Here is a 21,668-nt window from a genome sequence, read left to right on the forward strand (position 1 = left end):
TAAACTGTGAAGTTAGACAATAGTTAGACAAAAACAATGCTGTCCTTGTCTAGGCGGCCATACTTGTCGTGAGGAGAATGACAGGAATGACACTAATGACTGTTTCCAATTTTCCTATCTCACTGTCACCCCCCTGCTTGTGACCTGTGACGTAGCGACGAACCTGCGTAATATCATACCTTGTTTTCTTTGTACCATGCCATGGATCCAATCTCCTCTACTCTAAACCACCAATTATACTTGTCTTATTAAAATGCCTTGGTAAAAACCAGGGCAGAGAAAAATTCTGTTATAGACTCATTTGAGTTGATCCCCGCCACGGAAATCTTTAGTAAAAGGCGAAAGATTTATTCGCTCTGACGGGAATCCAGAGTGCCGGCCCCTTTCAACAATTTGCATTATCAACAGAGGATTTGTAACTTGGTCGGCGAGGTTTTAAATGTGGCGCCATCTACTGAAATGAATCCGGACTATTATCATTTTGGTACTATCAATTTGGTACTTTTACGTCTTTGTTTCTACAAACTTGAGACACTGACGTGTAATTTTTAGTCGTCTGAATATTTATTTTCAGAATTGAAACTAATATATTCTTATTGAGCTGTGCACACATGCAATGAAATAGTCGACCGATCGGCTACATAAGAATTATTGTTTTCAATTTTAGATCTAAATAGTCAGCCGCGCCGACTAAAAATTTGATGTCTAGCCAAACGCTGTCTGGAAACTGGCTACGCGCTACATGCAATTTGCAGTTGGCCCACTATTTAATTTCAAAACTGAAACTAATATTTGTTAATATGATCTTATGGAGCCGCGCACACATGCAATCAAATAGTCGGCCGATTAAATAGTTTCTGCCCAGAGACAAAACTGGGTATTACAACCTTCTTAAGCTTGATTTTCATGCATCCGTTGTCCGACGATACGATATTACTTTTATTGGTTGAATTAAAAGGCTTCGATTGGTTAACCGTTTCTAACCAATCGAAGTCTTTGAATTCAACCAATAAAATTAATATGGTATCATCGTATCGTCGGACAACGGATGCATGAAAATCAAGCTTTAGTCGGCCACCTAATATATAAAATATGCCTTTTTAACGTGTCTGCACTCAACAAGGACTAACTTTAAACTAAATATGTAAATATATTAACTATTATAATATCTTCTAGTATTCTAGTGGTGTAGCACCTAGTAAATATAAGCTAAGAAAGCACCATTTGTTTGAAATTTGGTATGTCTCTATGTTGTTTATAAGTTTAAGAAAAATGAATAACGAGGAAGATTGGACTAAAAGGACATCTATCATTCCTTATACAATTTATAAAAATTACAATTTAATAAACGATGCAACAATAAAAAAACCCAACTCTAATTGATAAACCGTTGCTTTGTTACGGGATGTATCCAATAATGTTTTTTATGGTTTTTTCTTTTCTTCGTGATTCCAGAGTACTTACACAAACAGACTCTTTAAAATCTGTTTTTGTAATGACTAATCGATTTAGTCGGCCGATTCAGTGAGCGCACGTTTTAGTCGACCGATCGTTTGATTGCTTAAGATCGATTCTCATTATACGTTTTTTCGATCATAATCTAGGGATCATAGAGAATTATAAAATAAAAGAAATGTCATTTCCATAGTCAAAAGTAGGCAACGCGAGATACCAGAATAAAACATTTTATGAGCTTAGACAGGCTATAAATGCAACAAACATCTGTACTACCACAATATTCAGTGGTACTACCACCCTACTGTACAAGTATTCAAAAATATACTTTTCCAACCGCACCATGTGAATGTGAAACAGCACGTACCAGCATAGCAAGAATAATTCACACAGTTTCATATAGGACAGATTTAGACCATGGTACAAAGAATACAAGGTATGATCGATAGCGGCTCTAATTTCGTTCAGTTCGCGCATACCACCAGTGACGTCACTAGGAAAACAATGAATAAATAAAAAATAAAGAAAGTTGACAGGAGATCTGTATTTTTTGGGGTTATGGATGGGTTATGGTTAAGAATTGTTTATTTTTAAGACTTTTTAGTTCGTTTAATTTAATAATTACTAAAACCAGCAGTTCCAAAAATATATTTAAAAATAATAATTATCTATTAACATGGATTTGGACGATAATAGGTAAGAATACTAAATTTATTTCTATATTCGGTATAAAATTGTTTATTAGGTTTTTAGTTTGCGATGTTTATAGTAAATAATTTTCATGTTCATTGCCTCTGAATTCACATGAGGACAGAGATGAGGATATCTATGGAAAAGTAACCACAAGAGGAATTGTTACATCATTTAAAAAATGTTGGAAAGTTTATTGTTTCCCATTGAACAGTAGAAAATGCCAATGCAGATGAATGTATTGTAATTGTGATAGAAGTAATTCCAAGGGTGAAGTTTATTATAATTAGTGGAAGTAATTCCAAGGGTGAGGTTTATTATAATTAGTGACCTGTGCTTCTTTTTATATGTAGATGTTTCAGGTTTTGAGAATAAATCGGTTGAACGAAACCCAAAATTTAGAGGAAGATGCCCATCAAGGATTATATAGCTCAAATTTACTTTAATGGTAGGCAATTATTCAATGCAAATTAACTTTTTAAGTGACTGAAATATTAAATAGTTTACAATATGGTATATCAGTAAAAATATATTTTACTTTTAGGTACAATTAGGGCCCGATACATTTCAAAAAGTAGAATATTATTTTATATTAAATGAGGTATTGTACCAACAATCAATTTATATTAATACCGGAGATTAAAAAATCACAGAATAAATAGTTCTTTTTTTTATACTACAAAAATAAACTATAGAATACAACAGTATTTAAAAAAATAAATAAAAAGTTATGTCCCGACCGAGATTCGAACTCCGGTCTCTCGCTTCCTAGCCCGACTCCTTATGCACTGCTCCACAGTAACTTGCTTAGCGATAATTCAATGACGGTATATAAACAAAAAAACAAGTTTATAACAATATCTTGACGATTTGAACTGGCGCGCGAGGCGTGCTGACCAATAGCGCCTGTTATCACCTGTGACGTAGCAACCAACCTGCGCAATATCATACCTTGTATTCTTTGGACCATGGATTTAGACTGATATTCATTCATTAAATACCGGGACAGCGCGTACGCAGTCCCGACTACCAAAAATTACGCGCCCGAGTTATCCGCATTAGGGATAATCGCAGGGGTCAGCCCAGCCGTAGTGCAATGGGAGGGCCTCACCCTGGAGTAACCGCCTTGTTGATCACGGTAACCTCTACGCCAGGTAAGTATGCTTTGTTCGACGGAGCTTTGGAAGGTCAATTGTCGCGATAAAATGTTTACAGCGAGTTCTAAACAGTAGTACCATCTGTACTGAAGCATTGGAACTAAGGTCCGACCGAACCTGAATCTTTAGTCTCAGTCGAGAACGAGACCGGGACAGGATGCAATATTTATTCAAGAGTTTATTATATAAAAAACTTCTGATAATAATGTAATGAAAAAGTTATTTTCGTGCAGAAACGATTTTATTGGGATGTACTACTATAAAATTACTAATACTAATAAAATTACTTTTTTTAAACTATGTTATAGGTTAAAAAGTTAATTTTTCAGCATTGCATCCTTTGAAATTATGCAATGTTTCATCATATTGTTTCTAAATAATTGTTTGCAAGAGACGCTTGTTGGTGGTGCAGACTAGAAATTTATAAGCTGCTGGTTTCAGAATTCTGTATGGAGGTGAATAATTACATACAAAAATTTTACTTATTAGTAGGATATATGAGTAGTTCATATAAAAGCACAATTCTGTTAAATCTATAAAACTTACATTAATAAGACACTAACATCTAACATTTCGTTCATTGTTTACGCATTGAAATACGTAGGCGATTCTTCAGCCGTCCGGGAAATCCTTTTCGTGACTCGATCAGATCATATTATATGAATCAGATATGAACCATTAGCTTAAATATTATAGTAATATTTTGCACATATATTTTTTTCAATTAAAAAGTATGCATTAATCCAACAATTTTTCTTTTTTTTTTGTTTGCAGTTCTTTTTTTGTTAACAGAAATTTCTTCTTTTTTTCTCTACAGAAAGATTTAGGTGCATCTCGACAAAGGAAAATAGTTGACTTCTAACAACTCTAAATATAACTATATGCCTAACATCATTAACTACTTTTAGATAACTAAAAATACGGTAAATCGATTGGCTATACATCAGAAAAATAACGGGAAATTGAATGCGGATACAACAGTAATCATAGTAGTTATTACCTATGGAAAAGGAACAACTACTGGAGAAAAATATGAAAATATCAGGTGTAAATGAATAGTTATCTAATGATATTGTTCACTTATACTCATTATTAGACAAAATAGTTAACGGTAAGACCAAATAATATAATTTCTTAGAAAAATATAAGAATATTTAATTTAAGAAAACATATGAAAACACCCATGCTAAAATACCCACAATATAATTTCTCTGTCAAGATTTTTTTTAATAATCTTGACTTTAACATATGATAAAAAAGAGGGAATATGACTTAAATGTACTAATATATTTAATTTGTTTAGTGAAATAGAACTTGTGCAACAAATCAATGTGAAACATTATCAAATAAAGGAAACTGGATCATACCTCCTATACATGTACAGGGTTGTTCACCACATACGACACGAAGTATTGTAGCTAAACGATTAGATTTTTACAAATTGTAAGTTTTGGGTTCGTTGAAGGACTATTAGAGCTACAATTTAAAAATATTTTTACAAGATACAGAGTGTCCCAAATAAGTAAAAAATATCATAGTTGTATTTTTTTAAATGGAACACCCTGTATATTGTTCTATTTTTAGATTCTACGATTGAAATAAAGGTAAATTTGATTAAGGTTTATCACACTTAAACCTTACCGTTTTTGAAATATTTTCAATTTTTTTAAATTGCAGTAAAAATTTTAAGGCTTCATTTCTCCAAGGGCATCAAAGTTTTTAATACTAAATATTTACTGAAGATTATTTATTGATCAGATATTGTGTTGCAATAATAAAAATTTTACTACCTTATACAGAGTGTCCAAAAATTTATATTAAATAATTAATAGCTTTAAACGGCAATAACGTGGTTAATTTAAATGGAACACCCTATATGCGTGAATCATATGCACAATGTAATTGTCTATCAAATTGTTTTATACCATTTTTTACCTATCTCTTCAAGTTTTCGAAGAAAATGCATTTTCTTATAATTTAGACCTCATTTATCACTATACCCATGGAATATTCACATTGTAGATTATTTTTAAAGATGTAACAAATTTTCCAAGAGTACAGATACTAATATTGTCGATATAGCTCGCTTATTTCATAAAAAAATTAAAAAAACTGTTTAAATATTTTTGTTAAAAAGGACCAATTAATATGATCCCAGTATTCAGACTACATTAATTGACTGTTTATGTTGATTAATAATAATTGCTCCAAATACTAAAAAACTGTATTTTGTGTGTGTATTAGACAGTGTGGTAAAAAGTATCGCCTTATAAATTTTATTTCATTTTTTGACGAATGCTGATTTATAAAAACAGAGACGTTTATTTTCATAATTTATTATTATATTGATTTTTGAGCCAAATCCACATTTATTTAGAATACTTTATTAATTAAAACAATTTAAAAGTATGTAATTAACTAATTTTGGTCGGAAATAATGGTGGTATATTTAATTCATATACTTTATAAAGATTTAAATAGTTTTTTGGTATACCAATAGGCTTGCAAAAAAAATATGTTGCTTAAAAAAATCTGAAATGTCAATATTCCATGGGTATAGTGATAAATGAGGTCTAAATTATAAGAAAATGCATTTTCTACAAAAAGTTGAAGAGATAGGTAAAAAATGGTATAATAAAATTTGATAGACAATTAAATTGTGCATATGATTCACGTAAAATATATAGGGTGTTCCATTTAAATTAAACACGTTATTGCCGTTTAAAGCTATTAATTATTTAATATAAATTTTTGGACACTCTGTATAAGGTAGTAAAATTTTTATTATTGCAACACAATATCTGATCAATAAATAATCTTCAGTAAATATTTAGTATTAAAAACTTTGATGCCCTTGGAGAAATGAAGCCTTAAAATTTTTACTGCAATTTAAAAAAATTGAAAATATTTCAAAAACGGTAAGGTTTAAGTGTGATAAACCTTAATCAAATTTACCTTTATTTCAATCGTAGAATCTAAAAATAGAACAATATACAGGGTGTTCCATTTAAAAAAATACAACTATGATATTTTTTACTTATTTGGGACACTCTGTATCTTGTAAAAATATTTTTAAATTGTAGCTCTAATAGTCCTTCAACGAACCCAAAACTTACAATTTGTAAAAATCTAATCGTTTAGCTACAATACTTCGTGTCGTATGTGGTGAACAACCCTGTACATGTATAGGAGGTATGATCCAGTTTCCTTTATTTGATAATGTTTCACATTGATTTGTTGCACAAGTTCTATTTCACTAAACAAATTAAATATATTAGTACATTTAAGTCATATTCCCTCTTTTTTATCATATGTTAAAGTCAAGATTATTAAAAAAAGTCTTGACAGAGAAATGAGATTGTGGGTATTTTAGCATGGGTGTTTTCATATGTTTTTTTAATTAAGTTTTTATTAAATATTCTTATATTTTTCTAAGAAATTATATTATTTGGTCTTACCGTTAACTATTTTGTCTAATAATGAGTATAAGTGAACAATATCATTAGATAACTATTCATTTTCACCTGGTATTTTCATATTTTGCTCCAGTAGTTGTTCCTTTTCCATAGGTAATAACTATTATGATTATATGTATAGTATGTGGTGAACAACCCTGTATAATGGCGATCACCCGAATTCACAGTAATTAATGATTATCATTTACAATGGCCGTAAATCAGCCACTATTACAGTTAACAACTTCAACTTCATTAACTTCCGCACCGCAAACCGTCTAATAATGTCTCGGACCCGACTACATACGCGTTTCTCTCCAGCGAGCGAGTTAAAAATATCTATATTCGCTACAATTACGACGCGACACCACTATCCTTCCATACTCCAAATAAAACTTCCAAATTGTAAAAGTAATTTATCGCCGCATTTGTTGCTTGATAGCAACAATATTTTAGACTAATTAACGTTAACTTTTATTCTGTGCCTAAAGATTCAGCTTGCTAATTTTTTGGATGAAAACGTTTAATAAAATCGAAGTTATAATATATGTAAATTCCATCTTTGAAAATATGTTGCCCACAGCTATTGAAAATATAACAAGCATTTCATACTATTTAAATTACCTGTTCCCTAAACCACTATACATTATATCCCAACGTTTCATCAAGCGCTATATTTTGTTTGTACTTAGCAACGAATTAAACTTTTGATTTCAATAAAATGAAAATAAACACTATAGCTGAAACTACTGTCACAGTAAGTAATTATTATCATTTACAATGGCCGTAAATTTTAATATTTTCAATAGAAAAGTATTGTCTTTTTTTCCACATTTCAACAATATATCTTTCATTTCTCAAAAAAGTTTTTGAAATTGATATTTTGGCTGTTACCCCTTTTAATATACTAGCTCTTTAAAATCCAGTTTTGTAATGACAAATCGGTTTAATCGAGCGATCGTTTGACTACTTACGTGAGTTCAGTTAACAAGTTGGCCGATCAAATAATCGGCCGACTAGAAAGTGCATGTCAGCGCGTAGCCAAAACAGTACCCATAAAATAAGACGGCGGCGGCGCGGCGTCAAAAATGGCTCGGAAATGAAAATCGTTTTGTATGTAAAATTATATGAGAAGTATCATCGATCGATGTTTCAAAGCCATCTGGACGCCGTTTGTGTGTGTTTCTTTCAACCATAATAATAATTATAATAATAAACGTCTTTATTGCACTAAAAAAACAAAAAGGTAGTCACAATGTGGGTGAAGTTTACCTTAAAAAAATACGGTACACATGTTAAAAATATTGATAAATATCATTCATAATAAACAAATATTGATAGAATAGTGGTAACAAACTTAAAACTCTGATCATAATCTAGGGATATAAGAACAAGGCAGCCTGATCAAAAGAAACACATAACATTTGAAGAGATTAGACAAGCTAGAAATACGACAAAATCTGTACTACCACAGTATTCGGTGGTACTAGTGTAGAAGAATTCATAAATGTCAAATGTACCTTTCCAACCGCACCATGTGAAACAGCACATACGAAATGAACACAGCATCAATAAGTAATAATATAGTCATTGCCTGGAAACTTATATGGTGAAATTTTGATAAAATAATTTAGTACACACTAAAAACACGGTATGTCGCTGTGTAGCGAAAATATCTTTTAGAGGTTCTGGTTATTTGGTTGCCTGTGATATGCATATTATACAGGGTGTTTCCTAATTAATCTAAAAAATAAAAAAAATCGTTAGAAAAACGAATTAGTGGCTCTAATAAGTATATTTATTTTTTCTCGACAACCGTTTGATGAACAAGAAAACTCAAAAAACTCAAAATCAACATCAATTTTGTTGAAAAGGATGGCCAGTCAAGAAAAAAATATATATTTTCTTTTTAAAAAGCAGTGGTGTACCATTTATGTTAAGCAAAAAAATCGATTTTTTAATTTTTAACACCCTGTAGATCAGGAAGGAAGTACTTTAGACCCAACGGTTATATGGTAAAATTGTTTTAAGAACACATGAGGAATCAATAATCTCATAATTTTTTTAGACTAATTCGAAAACACCCTGTAAATTGTCAACTTGACAATGACTGCTGATAAATCAAAAAATACCTTTTCAGTGAAAAAGCCTGATTTTCGCAGAAAATATTTTGATTTTTATTGAATTTGGCCCTGCGTTTGCAAATACTCATTTGTTTGTTATTAATTTTCTGATCTACCCAAATTTGAAATATCATAGTCAGAAATAGTTTTATTGTTTATTTACTTCGAAATGGTGCTTTTGTTGTGTTTGCATCTTGCAAAAGAAACTAAGAAAACTGCGAAAATGTACGTGTTTCCAAAATACGATAAGGTATGTATCTTAGATAAAAGAAAATATATGGTATGTATTCGTTGTTTGATTTTTTTTCGTTCGCTTTAAAATCTCTAAATCTCGGTCTATTCATTCGACAGCCAGTCGACTTTCGATCATTTACATGAAACTCTGTAAAATAAATAAAAAATAAATTGTAAAATATATATATTCTTATGTTTTATTAAAGTTACTCTGATATACTAATATATCAGTGTAACTTTAAAATAAATCCTTTGAATTCAAATATAAACATAAAAAACATTTACAGCAGAAAAGGCGAAGGCGCTGGGTTAAACGTAGTCTTCACTAAAAACACGGAGGGGCGCTTTGACCCAAAATTTTACTGTTAAGTTTCATATCTATCTTAATAGTAGATTATTTTCTTTTATCTATGTAATATAGTACATAACATGCAACTTCATTTAGAACAATTATTACAAATATTAATTTTTGTTTAATAAACATCGGGACAGCGCGTACGCAGTCCCGACCAGGGGGGTGACAGTAAACCGGAAAATTGGAAACAGTTCTGGCGCGGTCTTACCCAGGCAGAAAGCATGGCCTTCTAGACTGTCCTAGACAAAAATCTGAATATTTCTATATGATTGGTCAATTTCAGTTACGGAACATTTTTATGCACGTCGGCGTCCTCTTCTTTTGTCTGTGTGTCAGCCATGTGTCAACTCCCGAGGCCTCTGGCAAGGTCGGGCACCATTTTAATTTTTTGCCGTTTTAGATTTGATTGGAAGTTTGTTTATGATATTTTGGCTGAAATTTATAAGTACAAAGATGTTTTTTGGTATAAAGTTCCTTGTTAACATTTTAATAAAGTATATATGGTATTAATTACATGAAGAAAAAATGATGAAATCGACGTTTCTGCGTGTAGTAGGTATGGGCCATATTATATGTAAAAAATAGGTAAATATATTAACTGTTTTTATATTTTTTTTAGCTTTAGATCCAAGGATCTTGGGATATACTTTACCAAGGATTTTTCCGTATCTCTACTTAAAAGACTGATCGGTGATTTTGAGCAATTGAAAGCAAGTTGCACAAGGTAAATTGTGATTATTGAACTATTATTAGCTTACATTAATTATCTACAAGATGAACAGGAATGCGTAATTACATATCACATAGGTACCTATTATGTATTTTCATAACAATAATGTTATGTATGTAGATTATTTTAAAAATACAAATGAGGTATTAGATGTATATGTATCATTTTTTATCTATTTTATTTTCATTCAGTTCTGTTTGGATTTTAATTCACAAACAGGTCTTGTTGTGATACCTATTTATGTTTTTTACATATTTTTTTGATTCCAGGTTTTGCGTGTGTTCCTGTTGTCTTTTTTTTGCTTCCAGTTAGTTTTACGCCCGTGAAGCTGTGAAAACATTTATTTATCTTCAAGTTTCTGTAAGTCAGTGCATTGTTACTTTACTATTTCACTTTAACACAGCATCTCTGATGTTATTTAAATATTTGATATTGATACAGTAGTTTAGTGGTTTATAGCTCTTTAATTGTGTTGATTTGCATATTTACATTGTTCTAAATTCAAAATAAATATTTTTGAGTAATTTCTTTTGTTGTATTATTTACTACTAGAAAGAGTAAAAGTATATTAACCCTCATTTAAACCTCCTGAACAGCCCGCCATTAAAACCGGAAACGGAAATAAATTTCATAAAATTGAAATTGTCATGTCAAATGTCCCAGCCGCCATATCTGAAAATTAGTTACCCAGGCAGCCACGCTGTTTCCATAATTTAACATTGACTTGACACTTCTTCTTGTATTTATTATTTTATGGTCCCGACTACCAAAAATTGCGCGCCCGAGTTATCCGCATTAGGGATAATCGCAGGGGTCAGCCCAGCCGTAGTGCAATGGGAGGGCCTCACTCTGGAGGAACCGCCTTGTTGATCACGGTAACCTCTACGCCAGGTAAGCATGGTATAAAGAAAACAAGGTATGATCGATAGCGGTTCCAATCTCGTTAAGTTTGCGCATACCTCACCCAGACGCAGCCATCTACAAAAAATATCCTCGTATTGGCACCACTCAATTAAAAAAGACCTAAAATAGGGTGAATTAGGACATAACCCCCAAAGTTATAAGCAGTCAAACATAGTCAAATCATCGAGCTTGACATTTGAAAATTATTTTCACATTTATTGTGTCATCTGTTTGACAATTTAAAATTGGCGCGCGGAACTTGCCGACCAATGGTGCCGTTTATCACCTGTGACGTAGTGACCAACCTGCGCAATATCATACCTTGTATTCTTTGTATCATGCCAGGTAAGTATGCTTTGTTCGGCGGAGCTTTCCAAGGTCAATCGTCGCGATAAAATGTTTACGACGAGTTCTAGACGGTAGTACCATCTGTAGCGAAGCTTTGGAACTGACTCTTCGTATATAAAGTACGTCTACTGGATTTGTGTCTATGGAAGGAATGTGACAAAAAAACATTTAATTCTGGCATTTTGAATTTCATAAATTTGACGACGCGCATGCGACTTGCTCTTTTCAATAAAAATGATCGTTCGCGTAGATTAGATATGTAGAACTAGTCGTAAACAGTATGAGAATGAACCGATTAAACATTAACTTTTATTACTGTGTCTAAAGACTTGCTAATTTTCTGGATGAAAACATTTAATAGAATCGAAGTTATAATATATATAAATTCCATCTTTTGAAAATATAAGCTGCCAACAGCTATTGAAAATATAACAAGCATTTCATACTATTTAAATTACCTGTTCCCTAAACCACTATACATTATATCCCAACGTTTCAACAAGCGCTATATTTTGCTTGAACTTAGCAACGAATTAAACCTTTGATTACACTAAAATGATAAGAACACTAAACCTAAAACTACTGCCACAGTAATTAATTATTAGCATTTACAATGGCCGTAAATCCGCCGCTATTACAGTTAACAACTTCATTAACTTCCGCACCGCAAACCGTCTAATAATGTCTCGGACCCGACTCACATACGCGTTCTCTCCAGCGAGCGAATTAAAAATTGTTACATTCGCTACAATTACGACGCCACCATCCTTCCTTACCCAAGATAAAACTTTCAGATTGTAAAATTAATTTATCGCTGCATTTGTTGCTCGCCAGCAACAATATTTCAAACTACTAAACGTTTGTAACTTGCACATATAAATAATATTTGGTTTGTTAGAGGAGTGTTGCTGACAGAGTTCGTTTCGACCAGGTTTTACGTGGACAGGGATATCTGTTCGTACTATCTGAGAGCATACGAGTAGTTTTGTGAGAGAATGCCTAGATATACGTATGCGGGTACTAAGTTTTTTATCTGCAACAACGGGGCTTATGGCTATTAACCCCCATCCTTTTAATTTATAACAGCACTGATAAAAAAGATAGACTTGTACTAAAGTCGTCGTCGGTCTTGAAAAAAAAATTAGTGGCAAGAGAATTTATTTTAGCGTAAAAGAAAATATTTTGCGTGAAGAAAAACTCTCTTAACTCAAGAAAACTGGTTCTCTGGAAACATTCGAAAATTTCTCTTGAATCTATTTTCACGCTAGGAAGTACTTCATTCAAGAAATATGGCCATTTTTCCAATAGCTAAATACTCTTTTGATGAAAAATAATAACGACACGCAAAGACGATGACGAAGGGCGGTATAATACATACAATTAGTCGGCAGTCCGATCAGTCGTACGCAGGGTTGCCACAAGCTACACAATTGTGTATTTTGCTACACATTTGCTTCCATGACTGCACAGCTACACCACAATGGCCTGTGCTACACATTTTGGGAATTTACATATTTATTATAAAAAATAATACCAGAACAGTAAATCAGCTGACAAAAGCTTTTTTTTTGCTTTTAAGTCATCTAAGTTATTAAAAGAGTGTCGCAAGTGAACTTTAAATTTTGAACTGACAAATATAATTTTCGGTCATCTATTGGTCGAGTCAAAAACGGTAAATAGACAGGATTGCTTCATTCCTTAAATAATACATAAAACGTACTTTGGCCAAATTCAGAGGCCAAATTTCACTGGAGTTCGGTCCACTCGTTGGCATATGTGAATAATATTCAATTCTATTTCACTTTTCCTCCCATATCAAGGACTGCAGTTTCTATGGTCAAATTTGGCCGATTAAACAGTCCTGAATTGTTCACAGTTTTTAAACAGACTTTTTAACCGGTCTAATTTTTCCATAATATCGTTAGTTTCGCGACATCAATTTTGACGTCATTACAATATTTGCTGGCATGACAAGAAATGAAATGGGAAATGAATATATTGACGTATACAAACGAGTGGAAGTGAGACCCTTATCGAGACTCGTAATTATGCTTTAAAATTTGGCGATTTTACGTCTTATTCTTGGTCTTATTGGATAGTTTACAATTATATTGGTCATGGATTGCTACACAATGCTACACATTTTTATGGTCAAGTTCTGCACAATAAAAAATTTTCTTGTGGCAACCCTGGTCATACGTCGCATTTCATAGGTCGCACATCATAGTACGTACGGGTTTTGTTGCTTGGAATTTCCACTAGGAATATTGCATAATTTGCTTTTTAAACGCATATCGTATAACAAATTAGTGATGGTTATTAACATGCATTTTATTACATTCTTTAAAGGAGTTTCTGAAAAAATGGAAATTAGAGCATTTATTTGCTATATTTGAAGGTAAGAGACATTTACCTAATGCACCTGTTTAGATAATGCATGCGTGACTATAGAATAAGAATATAGGTATCGATTTTTTTTATGCAAATAATTACAAAAATTTTAGAATTTCAAGTCGTATTAAAAAATTCAAAATGTGACGAAAGCTTATAATTTTAATAATTTATTTGTTTACTTTGATTAATCGTAATGTAACATTTCTTTGTAATTTGTAGAGTGATGAACCACCCCAAAAATACCAAGGAGTGAAGAAGCAGAAATAACTACTATCGAGGAAAATAATATCACTTTATTTACTACAGACCAGGAAAACCTAAATTTATCGGAAAAAATAATATAGGTACCGTAATATGCCTGTATATGATGTATAGACTTCTCTTAGATCAAAATAAATGAAGTTGAGTCAATAGTATTCGCTATTGTTTTAAGAAAAGTGTCTCTTTTATCAAGAAATGGTCCCTTTTCAATCAAGAATCTTTGCATGAATCAAAGAGACTATTGTTCTTGTAGCAAGAACTTCTTTTGCATATTCATTTTGGGTCAAGATTGAAATACTTTGGACAGATAGATTCTCCTTCTATTCTCTAAAGTAATTTTTTAAAGCTTATGAAAAAGATAGTTAATGCTTTGAACAAAGAAACGTCGTTCTTGACCCTATTGAAAAGCGCAATCTTTTGGGTCAAAGTCATATTCATTTGGACTGAGAGATCCTTTTTTTCAGTGAGGGTATTTCAAAAGATGTGCCATCTCCTCGTGGGAAGATTCCTCACGTAAAAATAAGATTTATTTTTCATATCAATATAGGTCTGGTTCTGCTTTGTTTCGTAGCTACAGGGTGTTAAAGTCTTAATATTTTTTCGACTTATAATTTTCTTGCAAGTACTTTTAGCGTTTCGAATGAAATTTTGAGGGTAAAAGTTATTACAAATGCGACATATTTTAAAGCTAAAAAAGTGTCGATATATTCATCAGGGACGTGCATATGGGTTATCACTGGAATATTTTTCTATTTTTTTTAGAAACTAAAATAAAAAATTAAACAAAATGTGTATGTAATTTTATAATCCAATAAAATTTAACACAAAACAAACAAAATTCACGAGAATTGCACATTTTAATGCCAAAAAATGAAAACTATAGGGAATACTTTTTATTAGTAGTGGGAACTATCGAATGAATACTATCGAAACATTCGATAGTTGCAATTCATTCGAATAATTCGATACCTAGTAAAAAAACATTCGTTGAAAACTATTCGAATAAAAATTATCGAATAGATTCATGCCATCTGCCTTGAAATATTGTATTCTTGTAATTGACAGCAAAACCATTCATTTATAAAATTCATTCATTTATCAAATTCATTTATTCGTCAGGACCGATTATAATAAAATATTAACTGGAGTTTAGTTGTCGCCCGGCGACGTAGGTTTCTTTCCGAGAAACCCGACAGCGGTCGGTGGCAATGCTATGAAAGAAGTCGGAATCTTTGATTTTTTGCGGAGTCATATAATAAGGACACATTATTTTTATTGAGGTGCTAGTATTTACACAGAAATACATTATGAAGGGCTGTTGCCATATATTGGTATTAGTTGATATTAGCAAAGAATATTGCTTTGGCTTTAATTAGTTAGCGATAGTATGTATAAATATTTTTGCATTTTTTTTATTAATATTCTGTTGTTAGGTTAGGTTAGGTTAGATAATAAAATATTTTGGATGTGGAAAATGGTTTTTACTGTTTTTAAGCAAAGACTGGTTTAATAAAAATAATAATAATAGTAATAATTTGTTATACCTATAACAACAAAATTTAAAATAATTTAATATAAACATTTTTTACGTAGTAGCAAATATAAACAACAAATTAGATGTCAAAATTATTTATATTAGATCCTATTTAAAAAATAATATAGTCTTCAAATTTTTTGGCAACGTTAGTTTATTAAATATCAATAATATAGAACTAATTTGTTGTATTAACAAACTTTAAAAATCATGAAATATAAACATTTATTAATTTTCTAAGCATGCAGTGTAATGGAAGGAAAATATAAATAAGAAATTAGAGATCAAAATTATTTATATTAGGTAATTTTATATTACTATTTAAAATAATATTTATTTTACTGGCATTTACTTTAAAAAATAAATGAAATATTTCTTCGCAAAAAAACTACATGTAAGAGAATTATCATGTAAACAAAAACAAACATTGCTAACTTTTTTTAAAATTGGCACGTGTAAAACTTTCAATTTAATGTTCTCACCCCACAGTTTGAGTTTGAGAACCCCATTTAATAAATCCACATTACTTAAATATGATTAATAAGTCTAACTAATTCGTATTATTAAACATCTAAAATAAATATGTATTTAAAATTAATTTTAAGTTCATCTCATCTCTTAAAAATTGCTACTTCTCAAAATTTCCCATTAAAAAAATAGAATCATATATACCATATAAAATAAAATAATTGAAAGATCGGGCTACGGAAAATCACACAAATTTTCGAAAAATTTTGACACCTGCACACTGTGTGCGTGTGCATTCAATTAAAAAAAACTACTATTTAGTACTTTTTTAAATATTTTAATAAACGCCAAAATAGCACAGTATTTATAAGGTGAAGTTATAAAAAATTTGGAAGAACTAATGCCACTGACGCACCACAAAAATCAAACGAATACTAAATTTCATTTTTCATTTATCAAAAGAATTCGATAGTCGTGGCTCAACGATAACCATTTAGTCGCACGGCGAGGTTGTCACATATGCTTTAGTATACAAATGAATGAATGATTTTATTCGAATAAAACCATTCGATAGTTGAAATCATTCATTCAGTAACCATTCGATAGTCTAATTCATTCGATAGTTCCCATCGCTACTTTTTATAGACAAACCGTTTAAAACATAAATATTTTTTATTCTCACTTTTATAACAACATACATAGAGTGAACTTTCGTTTAGCCGAAATCTGTTATATAAAAAATGACTTTATATATGCATTCTAGAAGACGTTAGGAGTACAAATATACAAAAATTTTCCAGCGGAAATGCGTCATTTTCATTTTCCGGACTTTAGAATAGCCTAAATCTGTTACATTAAAACTAGCTTCTGGGATGTTTTTTAGTCATTTTTCTGGACATAAAAAACACAAAAAAAATTGTCTGCGAAAAATTTTCAGATTTGACTTAGAATAGCTGAAATCAGTTACATTTATATCAATGTTTGTATTAAATTTTAGACATTTTTCCGATTATAAAAACACCAAAAGAAATGTGCGGAATAGCCGGGGAGGTTGGCACAGTTTGTAGTGCCTTAGTGCTGCAGACTGTTCACCTCCGCGATTTGTGTTCGACTCGGAACTAAAGTGGTCAAAAAAGTAATTCGGTCGAATTACTTGGTATGTGAAAAATGTATCGATGTATGCGTTCTATTCACGCCGGTACCCAGAATCCATTGTCAATGGAAAACTAAAATGCTTCATGTCGTGTTCTTGGCAATTGCGATTCTTTCATAATTATTCGAGACATTTCAAATATAAACTTCAAGCAAAGCGAAAGGAAGTAAGTGTACCTACAAGCGATATACAAAGTATCTATCTACTGACTACTGACTAAATTTCATTAATACATCGTATAATATCAAAAATGTTTTACCAGTATTCAAACCTTGTTATCATCACAAAATAGTCAACGGAATTTTGCCTTTTTCATGTTTTAGAACGGATACTTATCCTCTTCCCGACCTTTAACACAGATCAATGAATAATATCTGTTCTTATCAGCTTAATATCGCTACAATCGCTATACGAGGGTGGTCTGAAAAGTTTCCGACCTAACAAAGATAGAAGACATTTTTTCTGAATATTTTATTTTATTTTTTAAAATTTTATTTTATTTTTTAACATAGTAAAGGTGATTGCCTCTTCATTTGAGGAAAATCTCTGTCCTCCGAGTGCAATTTTTAAATGAGGGAACAAAAAGAAGTCGCTAGGGGCTAGATCTGGTGAGTAAGGCGGATGGTCAAGCAGTTCAAACCGTAATTCGTGGATTTTCGCCATGGCAACCGCTGAGGTGTGAGACGGTGCGTTATCTTGGTGAAACAGGATTTCCTTTTTCTGTAAAATGTGGCCGTTTTTCCGTAAGTTCTGCTTTTAGCTTGTCAAGAAATGATGCGTAGTATGCCCTGTGATGGTTTTTTCCTTTTGAATATATAATCAATTGTACACTCATGATTTATCTTTAAAAACAGTCAAGAATGCTCTTCCCAGCCGAAATAACGTAATAAGTTTTTGCTTTTTTTGGAGCCGGTTCTCCCTTTGCCGTCCACTGTTTGGACTATATTTTTGTTTCTGGTGTATAGTGGTGTATCCAAGTTTCATTTACTACTAGTAATTAATCGACGCCAAAACTCGGATTTATTGCGCCTAAACTGCGCTAACATAGCGTTGGAAATGTTCATACGAACACGCTTTTGGCCTAGCGTGAGCAAACGCGGCACCCAACGCGCGGACAGCTTTCTCATGCCTAAATCTTGATTTAATATGTGACAAACACGTTCTTTTGATATGTTCATAACCTCTGCTATCTCTCTCACTTTAATTTGGCGGTCGTCTAGCACTATTTGATGAACTTTGGCGATGTTATCGTCGGTAGTTGCAGTTTTTGGACGTCCCGAACGTTCATCGTCTCCCAAGCTCTTACGGCCACGTTTAAATTCAGCTGCCCAAAATTTCACTGTGGTAAATGATGGTGCAGAGTCCCCATACACAGAATCCAACTCATGTTTAATTTGTGTAGGCGTATTGCCTTTCAAAACCAGATATTTAATGACAGCTCGATACTCGATTTTGCCCATTTTCACAAAAACACTGACATCAACTCACCAAAACGACTGTTACATAACAACTGCGCATCCAAAATGGCTGAAACTTTGGTGAATAACTGTCAAAAGATGAACAATGAAAATTCACTAGCTTTTATCTACGAGTGCTGCCATCTTCACGGTGAGGTCGGAAACTTTTCAGACCATCCTCGTAACATGCACACCATTTTCTAAAAAGTAGGCAGTTTATACAATAATATATTTGCCTTATTATATTATCTATTCTACAAGAATTGTTATTCCTCCGAACGATGTTTTACCCCACCCAGCACCCCTATTCGCTCCCGGGTCCCGTGAAGTTTAAACTGAAAAAATGGGCGAAAAACAAAAGTGCACAATGACATTGACACATTTCCGCAGGAATTTTTTGTATTTTTAAATTTAGAAAAATGTCTAAAACACACCCCGAAGACTAGTTTTTATGTAACAAGTTTGGGCTTATACTAAAGTCCGAAAAATGAAAATGACGCATTTCCACAGGAAGATTTTTGTATATTTGTTTAACGCCTTCTAGAACGCATATATAAAGTCATTTTTTATATAACAGATTTCGGCTATACGAAAGTTGAACCCGTAACATACAATAGCAAACTAAACCATATTTCAATTAAAATTTAATTAATGAAAACTTTCATTTTACCACAAAAAAATAACGGACTATATTGTACTCTTGCGTGATTCCTATGATATTTCCAGACACCTGTAACAACAGTAATAATAAAATGAATCTAAATTTATTAACTCAGGTAGAAAATTCGTTTGAATGTGCTGGTGAAGATCGAAAATACTTGAGACTTCCTCAATTTGATCTGACACTCATAGAATTCTCGAGGCTTGGTTATTAATGAAGATCGACGTGAAACGCAGACCAGCAAATGACCACACAGCTACTTTATTACCATCAATAAAAATTAAAAAAGGAAAATAGAACAGAAATTAAATTGTGCCGCCGCTTCAATATCAAAGAACCGTAATTCAGGATTAATTATTTTGTGCTATTTGTAGTCCTGTTATTTAGAAGATTACTATATAAAATGTGTAATTTTTCATTATATAGGGTTTCCCAATAAGAACGCTCGATCTTTGGCAACAGCACATTGCAGGGTCGACAGTCACACACGCGTTATCTCTGTCAGGAATATTCAGTAAGCCCTGACATTTAATATAGAAAAAGGTGTCGACATCGTGAAATTTTATTACCAAATTACTGTCAACGGTGAGCGGTATAGAGCTATGCTAAGAACATTTTTGTGGCCTACAGTGGGTGGTATGAATCTTAGAAACATGTGGTTTCAACAAGACGGAGCAATGTGCCATATTGCACATGAAACAGTGACATTATTGTGTGATTATTGCATGAGCAGTTCGAGGGGTCTGTTTTATCGCGCAATGGCGACGTAATTTGGCTGCCAAGATCATGCGATTTAACTCCGTTGGATTTTTTTCTGTGGGGTTTCATTAAATCTCGTGTTTATGCCAACTAACCACGAACTGTTGACGCTCTTAAAGCCAACATCAGACGAGAAATTGCTGCGATTGAGCCACACTTGTGCAATCAGGTCATCGAAAACTGGACTCGCAGAATTCGACTCACCAGGCAAAGCCGCGGCGGACATTTGCGACATAATTTTTAAAACATAATGTCACGATATATGTTTTAAAATAAGTGATAAATTATATCCGTCTTATTTGAACTTTTTATTTTATTAATCTTTAAAGATCGAGCGTTCTTATTGGGAAACCCTTTATTTTAGCGGTATATTATATTCATAAATTATTTTATTTATTTTTAATTTTAACAGAACTTAAAGTTTAAAAGATAACAAGAAGAATTTATAAAGATGTCATTTGAATTTAGGTATTCCAATATCGCCACTGAGACTGATCAATGAATGAAATAAAAAATATATATATATATATATTTCTTCCGGTTAAAGGCCACTGTCTCCATAATACAATAGCTGGGTACACAAATTGGAGAATATGTTATGTGGAAATGTTGCACCGATAAAAAAGATGGACTTGAACTAAAGTCGTCATTGTTCTTGAAAAAAAAAAATAGTGGCAAGAGAATTTATTTTAGCGTAAAAGAAAATATTTTGCCTGAAGAAAAACTCTCTTGGCTCAAGAAAACTGGTTCTCTGGAAAAATTCGAAAATTTCTCTTTAATCAAATTTCTCTTTTCATTCAACCAAGTGCATGTTACTTTTGTTTTAAGATAATAAGAAAAATACGCTAGGAGTACTTCATTCAAGAAACATGGCCATTTTTCCAATAGCTAAATACTTTTTGATGAAAAAATAATGACACGCAAAGACGATGACGAAGGACGGTATATACAATCGGTCGGCAGTCCGATCAGTCGTACGTCGCATTTTATAAGTCGCACATCATAGTACGCACGGATTTTGTTGCTTGGAATTTGCATAATTTTGCTTTTAAACGCATATCGTATAACAAATTAGTGATCGTTATTAACATGCATTGTCATTTTTTATGGACAAATTTTAGGATATATGGATTCTTTAAAGAGTTTTGAAAAATGGAAATTAGAGCATTTATTTGTTATATTTGAAGGTAAGAGACATTTACCTAATGCACCTGTTTAGATAATGCATGACTATAGATAGAATAAGAATAGGTATCGATTTTTTATGCAAATAATTACAAAAATTTTAGAATTTAAAGTCGTATTAAAAATCTCAAAATGCATCAAAGCTTATAATTTAATAATTTATTTTGTTTTACTTTGACGTGATGTAACATTTTTTGTAATTTGTAGTGATGAACCACCCCAAAAAATACCAAGGAGTGAGGAAGCAGAAATAACTACTATATCGAGGAAAATAATCACTTTACTTACTACAGACCAGGAAACCTAAATTTATCAGAAAGTAATGTAACTGAACGAAGTATTTGAG

The 21,668-nt window shown here is 32.0% G+C and overlaps 2 non-coding genes and 2 pseudogenes across 2 annotated transcripts; all 4 read right to left on the reverse strand.

Moving 5' to 3' along the window:
* Window positions 1–254: 254 nt before the first annotated feature.
* LOC115875756 lies at window positions 255–376 on the reverse strand. The gene has a single exon (XR_004049051.1). It is a non-coding gene; the product is annotated as a U5 spliceosomal RNA (small nuclear RNA).
* A 2,769-nt stretch (window positions 377–3,145) lies between these two features.
* Window positions 3,146–3,307, reverse strand: LOC115875754. The gene has a single exon (XR_004049050.1). It is a non-coding gene; the product is annotated as a U1 spliceosomal RNA (small nuclear RNA).
* Window positions 3,308–10,952: 7,645 nt separating this feature from the next.
* LOC115875755 lies at window positions 10,953–11,098 on the reverse strand (annotated as a pseudogene).
* Window positions 11,099–18,104: 7,006 nt separating this feature from the next.
* LOC115875736 lies at window positions 18,105–18,720 on the reverse strand (annotated as a pseudogene).
* Window positions 18,721–21,668: the final 2,948 nt, after the last annotated feature.

The sequence above is a fragment of the Sitophilus oryzae genome, unplaced genomic scaffold (genome assembly GCF_002938485.1).
Source record: "Sitophilus oryzae breed Bouriz unplaced genomic scaffold, Soryzae_2.0 scaffold_1395_pilon_pilon, whole genome shotgun sequence".
Lineage (NCBI taxonomy): Eukaryota > Metazoa > Arthropoda > Insecta > Coleoptera > Curculionidae > Sitophilus > Sitophilus oryzae.